Source organism: Haliotis cracherodii, unplaced genomic scaffold (genome assembly GCF_022045235.1).
Source record: "Haliotis cracherodii isolate W230 unplaced genomic scaffold, xgHalCrac1.p SCAF_7, whole genome shotgun sequence".
NCBI lineage: Eukaryota > Metazoa > Mollusca > Gastropoda > Lepetellida > Haliotidae > Haliotis > Haliotis cracherodii.
The window spans coordinates 3,404,067-3,417,096 of NW_027266330.1; the positions used below are offsets into that span (position 1 = coordinate 3,404,067).

Sequence of the window (13,030 nt, forward strand, 5' to 3'; positions counted from 1 at the left end):
ACTGGTGTTACACACAAATGTCTTAAACATTGTATTGCATTTTAAGCAATTTCGTGCCGTTTGGACAATATTCATACCAACAAATGTAACAGTGGCAAAAGTCAATAAGTCAAATAAACAAAGATGGCGGATGAAGTAAAATTTCGAAACTAAATCAGTAAAAAATCGGGAATATCTGTGTGACGCAACACCCCTCGATATAGTGCAAGTATTCGTGATAGAAAACGTATGATGTATGGAAACTTAAGATTCGACGATTGTTTTACGAATAATAATAAAGGCATGCTTGATGCTGAAAGCTCTGATCGAAAACAGGACAACCCGCCTGAAACACGATATTTTTGGGAGTATTTAAAAAAAAATCTTTCATTATATTTTGAAGATGAATTTTCCAAGGACTACCGTTTTAAAAACGTGATTTTCCGCGTTTCCGCGGAGATTTCACATTATAACAATGTACACCCTACAATTAAACCGACAGAACAGCACAAATCAAATTCAACACTTTTAAGTAATAATAATATACCTTTCATCTTCTGTGCAATCCACTCTGTTAGCTAATATGTTGTGTGCAAGAGAGCACGTTACAAATCACATCGCGGCATCCCGTACAAACGAATCAAAGCTCAGCTCAAATCGATTTCAACACTTTCAATACAGACGTCAACGCCAATGCAATCACCTCCGACTCCTCATCCTCTCTGTGCATTTGACCATAAAGTCTACCAACACACCAAGCACCGCGCCGGGAAAAGTACCAGCCGCCTCAATCGCTCACCCGTCAATATCATTGCAAGGAGAGTACGTACTCCTGCTAACAGTGTGGAGTACTAATTTAACATTCTAGTAATGTTACACGCCACTATATCAGGTTTTTGTTGTAACTTGCTAATAATGTTTTAAACATACAAAACAATTATAGAACAATACAAAGCAATAATCCTCCTTATTAACATAAACACAGTGCTCAACTTAAAACACTACTTTTTGCACATGTATATTAATTATACACGATTACGTAACAACTTATCTCCCTTTACCAATATATACAAAGAAAACAAATTTGGATACATTAAATATACAAAATTGTAAAAACATATGTATGAGCACACACATATGCTTTGGATAGATCATCCTTCCAAAGCATACACAAGCTTGTATAGATGGATTATTTTGCAATAATGCTTACTTCCTGGCATCACATTGATATGGCACACACAGATACTAGTATTGACCAAAAAGGTCACTATTGCCTTCAAGTAAATCAATTATATATGACTACAAGAAAGTCATGTATATATACACACATACATATTTCTCATATATATGCATATACATATATATACTAGGGCCATGGCAGTACAGCTGCCTCAACATGTCTGTTACAAATCGGGCAACGTGTGGGCGGGCATTATCCTGCTGCAACATGGAGTTACGTCCCTGCGTTTTCACACAGAGTCGAACAGGATGTCGAACTCATGAAAAACACAGTCTCCACAGTGGGTAGATGTTGAATTTTATCAAGACTTGGCAATGCATAAGTATTATATTGTATTTAGTTAGACTAAAGCGTTTTTGTGAGCACATGATAACTAAACAATCATTGTTTGTAAAAAAAAAACACTTGTGAACATCATACACCCAAGAAACATCCAAGTTGTGCGCCGTGCATAAACATGCACGTGCAATTTGTGAAGCACTACCTTAAAGTCGAGGAAATGTCTTCATGAATATCTATTAAGAGATGCATCATTAATTTCAGCATAAACAGATTTTTGTTGAACTTTGCAGGAATTTATTTTTTCCCTTAGATAAGTAAGAAATAAAGTCTTTTCCATATAAATTCATTTGAATTGGTCTGCGAGTTTCATTATTAATATCTCATTCCTAAAATTTACTTTGATTAGCAGTGGTAAGGGACATATCAAGTAAGTGTACGGTATCTGAGGGAAACGTTATCGACACTTGCCTATCGAATTACACTACTTTTGATTATCCAAAACGATCAAACTATGATGTAGATTCTTTTGTTGATAAATTGCATGTTTATGTATCTTGTGTAGGAACTGGTAGAATATCCAACATCCCAGAAATATCGCCTTATCTTGCTTATTAAGGTTGAAGTAATTTTCCATGTGTACACTCATATGGCCTAAACTCTATGACGCATCAATCAAATCTTGTTTTCACTGAAGTGTGAGATCTAGTTCATGTTTATAGTTTTCGAACTCATAAAACAAACACCATATTAATGTATGCCTCAACAACATGCGGGGTAGCATTACCGTGTTTCACATTCCTCCTACTCTCATGTTACCGTGTCCTCGTTTTGAGGACGTAATGACTAATAAATAATCAAGTGTGTATGAGTCAAATACTCGTCTCGTGTGCAGCCTAAACTAATTGCTACATGCTAAACGAAGCCACAATTATTACCGTCCAACAATTTGACTCCAAGCGATTGTACAATTCATATGTTTATGAATCACAATCAAATAGTGATGGTAGCATTTGATCGCGAATCTATGCAATACCATGATCTCAGTCGAAAACATTCAGTTTATTGATATTGTTAATGTTACACGTATCTTTTTTTGTAATGCGACCCTACACCATGCTTTGAGCATATTTCTTGGTAAATGCCTATCTTCATGCGACTCTGTGAAAGGTTTACCATATATCTCTTATGGATATTTTACTTGTGCAGGGACATACCGGGGGTTTTTCACACCCTGCGAACGAAAAATGTGAGTGCAGCGCCATGATAATGTTTCGTTTCTGGAAAGAATATGATTTTTAAACATCAACCCCTTCAAATGGACAACATCCCAAAATTAACCCATGAAGGTATTGAACTAAAGAAACATTTCCATAATCCTACGAAATCTCTGTTAAAAACAGACACCGGGTGTTCTTCGAATAGTGAGCGTATCCTACACCACCGGCGTCATCCTTAGCCTGAACCAACACGGGAACATAGGATAGAAGCAAGTCAGGGCAATTTACTGAAAAGACACAATAGGTATCTGAAGTCTTCTTCTATTCTGATCACAACTTTCAATTCTGGGATTGAGTAGGATACTGATGTTTGCAGTCGCAAGTTCACAGGAATACACGGTATGTGAAACATTAAGGTTAAGCATTAAATTTAGAAATTAGACATCAGCATAGTATGACTCGTTATTTCTTGACACGTTAGATGCTGTTTCTTAAAAAGAATGTTTCAGAGCCTTGGTGATATTGATTTTGGTCAGAATATGTTGAAGTTGAAGTTGAATATAAAAAAATATAAAATCAGATTTTTCTATGGTACTCCAAGAACAAACCAAAAGTTCACTAAACATGCCATTATCCGAATAGCATCGTTCTTTAAGTGCAACATTCTGGTATAAAATAACCCATTAAGTTTATGTCTGATGTTTTATAACAAAACTGACACAACCATTTCCCAAATCATAAGACACCTTCGCTGAAGTCAGAATCAATTGCATGAATTCGACGATATCATAAGCATGTGTTTATGTATTATCTCATCTTTTTCAGCGAAGCACTTTTATTGAATATTCAAAGTGAAACTGGGCATATACCTCATTACAAACCATTTATAGAAGGACTAACAGTTCATATGTTAGCTGACACATTTGACTGATAGACAACCCACAACTGTGTAATGTATTCCATTGTCATCACTTTTGGTTTTATATTTACTTTCACTTTCCTGAACAATCGACAAATGTTTGAAATTTCAAATTCTGATTACAAGTTATTAGTTTATCAAAGGCTGTGTCAAATAGTATGCTGGGACTTGTTTTACATTAATAAAGTAAATTGGGTTCAAAGTACAAATTCACAGCTGTCATTTGTGGGTAGTACGTTTAAATTGATCGTTTGAACATTATTTCAACATTTCGTGTTATTTACAATTGTGCTGAACTGTACATCCCTGGTGTCAATACTAATGTGTGGCTAAACGGTAAAGTCGCGGGAAACTCCCGACACTGTCCCTCTATTATATCTACATGTATATGGTATTATCTGCTATACAGCAAACACAGGACTTGAGAAATGAGGTGACTTAGTTATTGTTATTCATAAACTACTCAATATATTTGGTACATAATGTCGGAATATGTGAAGTGTGATGTCTTCTTGTGGAATTGTAGAATTACAAACGACAAATTCTGACAAAATTGAGTATTAAAGCTTCATCGAAGTGGGGATATGGTTATAAACAGACACAAATATAAAAGTGTAACCAATACAATGTACACGCAATAGTCTGGTACTAACCTCACATGACCTTTGAATGAATGACTTTATAATTCCATTAAAACACATAAAAAACAGGGGCGTATAGGTAGCCTTGTATTAAGAGCGTTCGCTCGTCACGCCGAACATCCAAGTATAATTCACCATATGGGTACAATGTGTAAATCCCATTCCGTAATATTGCTCGAATTGTTGCTAAAAGCGGCGAAATACTATATTCACTCACTCACTCACTAACATATCAAACAGAGCTCAGTTCTGGGTAGAAATTTCCTTTCACCACATTTGGGATATTCGTACATCCATGCATTAGTTAACACACATAATCACAGAAAAACTACTCTATTACCATAAACTTTGTTTAATATTCATTTTCTTTTCCTTAAATAACAACAAATATTTAACATTTGAAAGTACATTTACATAAGCTTTGACATTTACGCTTTGAATTTAAAATAATCTCAAATGGGGTGTAGGTACAATTTTAAAGCAAATATATATGACTTAGTTAATTTGCTGAATATTTTGAAGATAGTTTGACATTAGTAACAAAATGTTATATTGATGCTTAAATGTGACGGCCCTGTTATTAGAAAAATGACATAAAACTGCATCGTCAAGAGTATCGTAGTTCATAGTTCAGGCTGCAGTTGTGCGAACATAAAGCACGCGATAGCAAGACAGGTTATTGTTTAGGGTTGTTAGTGTCTTAACTGTAAGAAGTCGGAGCCTGTGCTGATTCGAAGTGCATTTGTAGTGACATGGAGAACGCGTAGTTTTACTCGCCTTACAAGGTCAAACATGACAAACACAAACTGATATATGCATACTGTGTCGTTCCTTTGCTGAAACCAATGTATTGTAATGATGATTTCATTGATAACATCTATGTTTTGTGATATGTCTTGATCGGGTAATGCGATCCCTGCAAAGTGAAAATGTTGTTAACAGAAAGGGGATGTGCAACTTATAGTCAATAAATTAACCGTGCTTGTTTCTCTATATTGTACTTGTCCTATACATAATTAGGAACTATTGTTAAATACCGAATTTATAGTGCTTGTGTGTATGCAAATACCCACTGTTCCTTGTCATAAATATAGGCAATGGCTGTCTGGAGTATAAAGGAGCCTCATAACATCTCTGTAAAAATAAATCCAATATGACCGCCAAATCCATTATGGCCGCCATGGAGGAATGAGAACCTAGTATGTCTCAGAAACCTAATATATTATGACAATGATCATTTTAGAATGTACTTAGGCAAACCTACTTCTGTGAAGTAATATAACTGTCAGTCAGGCCACGTTTCCAGCCGATTAGTGACAGATTCAGGATTATTTGCACCAACATTTTATCCTGATATAGTCATTATCTTATATATAAGCAATATTTAAGAACATAATCTGCATTTTTGAAATATGCTGAATACGGTTATGTGTTAGTTGGCTAGTGTAAATTGGAAGCGATCGCAGTTGCTATCACATTCGCAAAGTGGTGTACAATCCTACAGTGCCACTACCTATTCACACCTTGCTATGCACCCACTCTCCGATTTACAACTACAATTCGGAAGCTCTTGACGAAATATTCACTATTGAGGTCATGGGTTACTGATCCTACACAATCCCTCTCAGTTTGTGTGGAACGGTCTGTTTCGACCTCCAGATCTCGTCTTCAACGGTGGCCCTCTTGATATCTTCACACATAGTAGCTGATGTAGTAGAAAATGAATCAATTACTCTACCTTCCTCAGTGAATAATTCATTGTGAGCCGTATCATTTACTACTCCAAACATTTAAGGATCACCCGTTGACATGACAGATTAACTGAAGTAATATGAAAGAATGGGGTGAGTAGTACATATTAAGACCACAAAAACGCTCAATGACTAGCACCATGTTCTTAACATCCTGTTCAGTTAGGATATCACAAATTCGGTTTAAGCCTCTGTTGCTTCATCACGCACACTGCATGTTTTCCCGCAATGAAAGATGTGTGGTCACAGCCAGTAATTGCTTGAAAGGCTTGAAGTGAACATGCTTTCTCTCGTGCAAGGAGTCAGCCAAAGACATGAATCGCCAAACATCTGAATTGTTGGCCAGTTCCAAAAGCTATCCCAAGGGAATGGACATCTATTCTGTCGAACAACGCAATGGCCAGATGGTGACATCAGTATCAGCTTTTCGAATCAAAATCCAATCATGACCCTGACTGACAGCATTTGCCATGTGCAAAATGGTCTTGTGTCAACTTCTTTATCTGAGCACAGATGCAGATCAATGACAACATCTGACCCTTTGTTGCACAGAACCTGTGTGCCGTAGGTGCTTATATTTTGTTTATCCTCACATTCTAATGAAATACCTTGTTCATCCAAGAACTTAAACAGTTCTGGACAACTCCACGCTCTTTTTGCACAAAAGGAATGAAAACGTCTTTTTAATATTCTTTGAACGTCCGGCCTGTCTTATCATGTTCATTAGTATACCCTATCTAAGAGAAGAGCGTCAATCTCTGGATGAGTATTCGTACATGTTGTCAGATCACTTTTATTCCCGGAACGTATTTGATTGATTATGGACAGGTTTGATTTTCATGCCATAGAAACTTGCCACTGCGTCCTTGACAGCCAATTTATAACTTTGAGACAAAGCACAATTATGTTTTTCAGATAACGCAGCATGATTTTTTTCTCACCATAGAATTTCTCTTCCACAGAAGATCATTTCGATACTGGTGAAATATTGTCACGCAAATGTCCTGTAAGCTAACAGGCATAATTAGCATGGTCAAATGCAAAACACCATGGAATAAGTTTCTCGAGCGAGTAATTAGACAGGTCAAAGTCACCTTCTCTAAGAGAGCGAACAAACATCAAAATAGTTACTTCTACATCTAAAGTTGTTGAATTTGAACTGAGCAATGTTTGCTTCTGATAATCGAGACATCCAGCCACATCAAGCCAGTTCTCAATCTTGTTCAGTGCTGCCATTTCTATGTGAAGGCCACGAAACATAATCCCAAAGTGATTTTAACCATACATTTCAAACCAGTTCCATTTGACTTGTTTTGCTATTGCAAACTTAGATTTCATCTTAGGAAATTCCAATCATAGTCACTGACACAGCAAAAAAAATGCAGTTTCCGGTATCCGGATACCTGCCGGATACCACCGGACACTTACCCAAAACGCGTCCGGGTATCCGGTGGCAGAAACCTTGCCGGATACCAGATCCGTGGTATCCGGCATGGACACCTCACCTGAAAGTATGTCACCTGGAATCCGGGTATCCGGCACCGGATACCTCACCGGATACCTCAATCTGGGTGTCAAGGGATCCGGCACCGGATACCTCATTCTGAGTTTCCCAAAACATGTCACAATTTGGGGGGTGCATTTTGTTCAATTAAGTGTGAAACACCTAAAAATATATTGGAAACCAACCATGAAAATTGAACATTGCTGAAGGTATCCGGCAGGTATCCGGCAGGTATCCGGATGCAATTTTTCGAGATGTCTTTCTCCTAGTAAATAATGTTAGACTGGGCATAGCAGATAGCTGTAGTAATATTCTGTGTTATTTTGGTTGTAAATATCCCCTTAAAGTTGAGATCTATGGGCAGGTACTTTTGGTGAAAACATTTTTCAAATTCATATATATTTCATTTTAGATGTTCAGCGTATTAAATGAAAAGCATTCAGTCCTGGTATGATGGTATCCTTACATTTCATCTTCATATTCCCAGTTTGTTCTAGCTTCTCGTGGTTGAAGCGCTCGATTCACCACATCGGTACATTGCTTGGTGTCATCCGTCATTATATTGTTGGAATTTTGCTCATAAAGTGACATAACACCATATTCACTCTGACAAAACAAATGAAAGTCATTGGCTATGTGCTCACTTGGGCCTTTGTTCCTGGTGAGATTAAAAGATTATTTTGGAACTGTATCAGTACTTGTTACATCTTGACAGACGAGTTTCATTGAAGTTTGAAACAGAATATCATTAACCCAAATGGGTGCATCCACAGAAAACACCTAATAAAGTACCGGTACATAAAAATATCAATGTAATTTTTCTACTGACATGGAACTAAAAACTTCATTCAGTGAGCTGTATTAATTGTAGGAAAACATTCAGGGCATTAGTATATTTGATATATGTTAGCACCTATGTTATGAATGATCAATATCATATTTCTTTAAAGAAGCAAAACAAAATAAGTTGTTAAGATAACAAATCATATTTATTGATTTTATGACATTTCATTGGTTCAGTAACCAAAGGTGTTTGCAAGAACATTCAAAAACAGAAACAGATGCTTCAATGCCATTTTCTAAATAAACAAATCGGTCAAATCTCAGAAGAATTTCAAGGGAGAAGAATATCTAAAGTCAATTATGTTTGTGCAGTAAACCACAAAAGTCATTCAGATTTGTATAGTCAGCGTCAGTGTACACCACATAAACATAGTCTCACTGCTGTGGTATTAATTCCTTTAGACTTGATTAATGTCGTAATAAAACAACATACAGAATCACACTGATGTGGCATTATTCATTCAGAATCATCACTTTCTGAGGTGAACCTGCTAGTTGTTCTGGGGAGGATTATTCATCACCCTGAGAGTCCTTTGTATGACTTGTCTGATCTGGTGTCATTGTGAAATCCAGGTGCCTGAAACAATTTATAACATCTTTAAAATCTTGTTATCAAAAATATAAGAAACACACATATATTGACAAAGGGTAAAAAGTTGGTTTCTCAATGAGTAAGGTAATGACAGTTTATCAAGCAACTATATATAACAACAGCAATATAGCAACAAATATAATTATATCCTGATACATTTACTTACATGTTGGCTATGAAAGTTAATGTGTCACATGTGACAGGCTTACATGTGGTAAATTACTTTAATACGTGATCATTGTAATATTCACATATTCCTTACCTTAATGTGTCACTTCAGCTGCCAGCATTACCTCAGCTGCAATCTCAATATTTGGCCAATTTTGACGAAATGACCGATCGTGTTCAGTGTATAAGCTGGGCCCCCGTCTCTAATATCACAATATAACTTGGCGCAAGTTGACGACGCGCATAGAGAGCCGGGAACCAGCTTATGTCGTGTTAAACTGGCTCCCTATGCGCATCGCCAACTTGCGCCAAACAATATTGTGATATTAGAGACGGGGGCCCAGCTTTGTGTTAACCCGGAACAAGCCAATTTACCCATAATCCCCTGCGGTCCAGGGCGCCATTTTAGAACATGGACGTAAACAAACCTCGTGTATCGATATACACTGTCATGCTTGATTACGATAAGCTTACCTCGTGTATCGATACATTGTTCTCATTCACCTCCACCACGGAAATGCCGGCCGAAGTTCCTCTGAGCCATCCACAACGCGGAAGTCAATAGTATTTGGAAAGGCGATTGGCAGCAAATGCGGATGCCAGGTACGTAGCAGGGCTTCGTGACCTTATGATTTCCATGCAGAGATCTTATGGAACGGATTGATTTTGATATTTTCCTGCTCTACATACTTTACCGTAAACGCCAAGGGTCCTTTTTTCAGTATTATGGTCAACTGTTTGTTATGACGACAAGGATTTGCATAAGGGGCGTAATGGATTTGTGGTCAAAACAAGATGATCCAAATTAGATCCGCTTTTTATAGATAATGAAGAAATGTACAAAGATCTAAGAACGATTATTAACTCTAAACTTTTGTGGGATGCTAATACAGACTATAATTTACAATAATGGCCACCAAAGACTTTACTTTTTTTACGCTTAACATATTTTTATAATTACACTGTTATGTCCTTGTTTTGTATAAGCTTCATAACTAAATAATTCAATATTTCATGGAATGACTCTGACCTTGGCGAGGATCTTTTTTGCAACAAGTGATTCCCTATGTAAAGTGTATGTTGAATGACCCAATAATTGTTTGACAGTTGTTAAATATGGGATTATGTTTTATCTCTGAATGTTTGGTCTGAAATATTTTAATAAGGACAGTTCTAAGTTGGAAACTCAACTGGGGCCTTTTCAATTGAATTCAATGTACAGCATGTACAGTTTGGATATTTCTGTAATGTGAATGCTACTTATTTTTTGCAGAATGTCTGGATGAATGAATGAGTCAGTCATCTGCACAGCATCAATGGAAAAAGGGAAGCAATGAGGAACAAGAGAAGAGTAGCAGTGAGTGGTAAATATTTGAAATTATTCTGTTTGGTTCATCATGTTCATGTAGCTATTCTGCAAATATTTTTTCAGTTTGCTTGTTCTTTATCACCTGTTGGCATGGATGGCCTAATTATCAAAGGCACCACAACTTGCTGTGCATAGTTGCATCTCTTGGGCTTGACAGAAACCAATGGTCGTGGGTTTGAATCGAGGGTAGCATCATACACTTGCTTGTGGGTTTCATCAAAGTGGTAAACATGTAAGACCTGCATCACTTTCTTCCCATTTCACTCATTTAACACCACATCCAACAATAGTTCAGCTAAATGACAAGGATTATAAATAATCAAATCTCAAATCTCAACTAGGCAAACCAGTGATTAATGTTATGAGCTCGATCCAGACGCACCGATGATGACTGTTATGGACAACATCCCACACTATTGGGTACGATTTCGAGCGATCAATGAGCCCACTTGCTACCTCATCTATTACTTTGGCTTGTATGGGAAGCATTTTTAAGAGATGTCAGTTAATGATTGTTTCAACTCATCAGCATGGAACAATATATATCTCAAATGTTTGGTATATAACAAAACTCAAAGATGATAAATTAAGTGAATTTGCTGCCTTTTATCTGTAAGTACATGTTGCAACAATTCTTTTCTATTGCTACAATCTTTATACATAATTTTGCAGAAACTGAAGTCCAGCTTGAGATACCCGGATGACTGGTTGACAGTCTGGAAGGACCCTTCCAGATATCAGAAGTGATAGGCAGACAGTGATGAGGAGAATCCTGTTATTTCAATGGGGGCCTACCAAGAAGTTATATCCCAATTGACACTGGGACACACTCACAAAGGCTGGTCTGGCTAATGTGAGAAGACCAACCAATGCCAAGTCGGAGTGGGACCCTTCAAGGACGTTGAAGAAATTATTGTCTTTGGCCATGTGGTAATCACTTGAAAGGAATGATGTTTGCGACTACTTGTCTATAAATGTGGACCCAAACACCAAATAGAATGTTCACAATTCTACTAACACAATGCAACAGGGATAGAGCCGATCTGGCCTCCCCTCATCCTGGTTCCTGTTTTTCCATGGCAATATAGAAGGGAAAGGATATTTGAGGGCAAGTAACTCTGAACTGGTGAGCATGGTCTGCTTATGCTTTCAAGCGAACAGTTATCCCACTCTGTTATGAGTATTGAAGAATAGGAGGAAATTGCATACTGCATCAGGAACCATCATGTGAACAATGTTCAGTGTGTGATATAGGCATATAAATAAAAGAAATTGATAATTTGTTTGTTGTTTATGTTTCTTTAGCCAGGTGTGTAAATGGGGATTTTCCAATATTTTGCCTCAGTTTGATAGCCACAGTTATCGGATGGAACCATGCATTGCTTGGACATCTTTGGAATAACACATTGATCTGCTATGTCAAAGGTCAATGTCATAGCCAGACAAAAAAATTGTTAATGGCCAAACTCTTCCTTAGGGCAGGGATAGAAGTTGGCAACAGGTCATACACTTACTTTTTACCCCCCCCCCCCCCCCGGCATATAATACGGGGTGATATAGCGATCAGCCAGTCTGTCTGTCCGTCCGTCCATCCGCAATCATTTCCTTTTCCAGGGGAAGGATTCCCAAACCATTCAGTGTATTTGATCGAAACTTGGCAAATCTATCAGGCACATACTGAAGTGGTGCCTTTTGATATTTTGGGATTTTTCTAAAAAAAAATTTTTTTTTTTTTTTATGGAATGACGTTGGATATAGACTCAATTGGGGATGGGGTTCGTTTCCGGGGCAGAATTCAAAAACCATTCAGTGTATTTGATCGAAACTTGGCAAAGCTATCAGGCACATACTGAAGTGTTGCCTTTTGATATTTTGGGATTTTTCTAATTTTTATTTTTTTAAATTTTTATGGAATGAAGTTGGACATAGACTCAATTGGGGATGAGGTTCGTTTCTCCGGCAGAATTCGAAAACCATTCAATGTATTTGATCAAAACTTGGCATTCATATGGATCCGACCATGGTGGATCTTTTGTGGATAAACAATGTATGCTTCTTAAAGAACTTTAAACTGTTGACTCATTACATACGGAAATGCACATTTACTAGTGGTTACTTTACAGACATCTGCCGGGGGGTTATGTCATCTTTCTGATGACTCTTGTTCTCTAATGTGCCTTTTCCTGCAGAAGTCTAAATAACTCTTACTCATATAGTTGTATATCATTGTCATATGTTTGTCAATGTTATACTGAATGAAGCAATTTACAATTGTTTTTGAAATAGTCGCAACTGATATTGAAGGTCAAATTAGCTTTCAATGTCTTTCAGTAAAAATGTTCACAGTAACTGAGGAACAGCTCTCTTAAGTGTGATGAAATCTGGTACATGTCACCCTCAGAGTGAGGCATATTGTGTTTCAAACTTAAATGAAGCTGGTATGCTCGTAACAAGTACTTGTACCTTTACAAATAATCATATTATCATCTCACTAGGACCAAAGGCCCAAGTGAGCACACAGTCGA

The 13,030-nt window shown here is 37.2% G+C and overlaps 1 long non-coding RNA gene across 1 annotated transcript; it reads left to right on the forward strand.

Moving 5' to 3' along the window:
- Positions 1-9,699: 9,699 nt before the first annotated feature.
- On the forward strand, positions 9,700-11,837 carry LOC139447284 (uncharacterized). Its single transcript, XR_011652017.1, has 3 exons — positions 9,700-9,739; positions 10,410-10,500; positions 11,178-11,837. It is a non-coding gene; the product is annotated as an uncharacterized lncRNA (long non-coding RNA).
- The last annotated feature ends 1,193 nt before the right edge of the window (positions 11,838-13,030 follow it).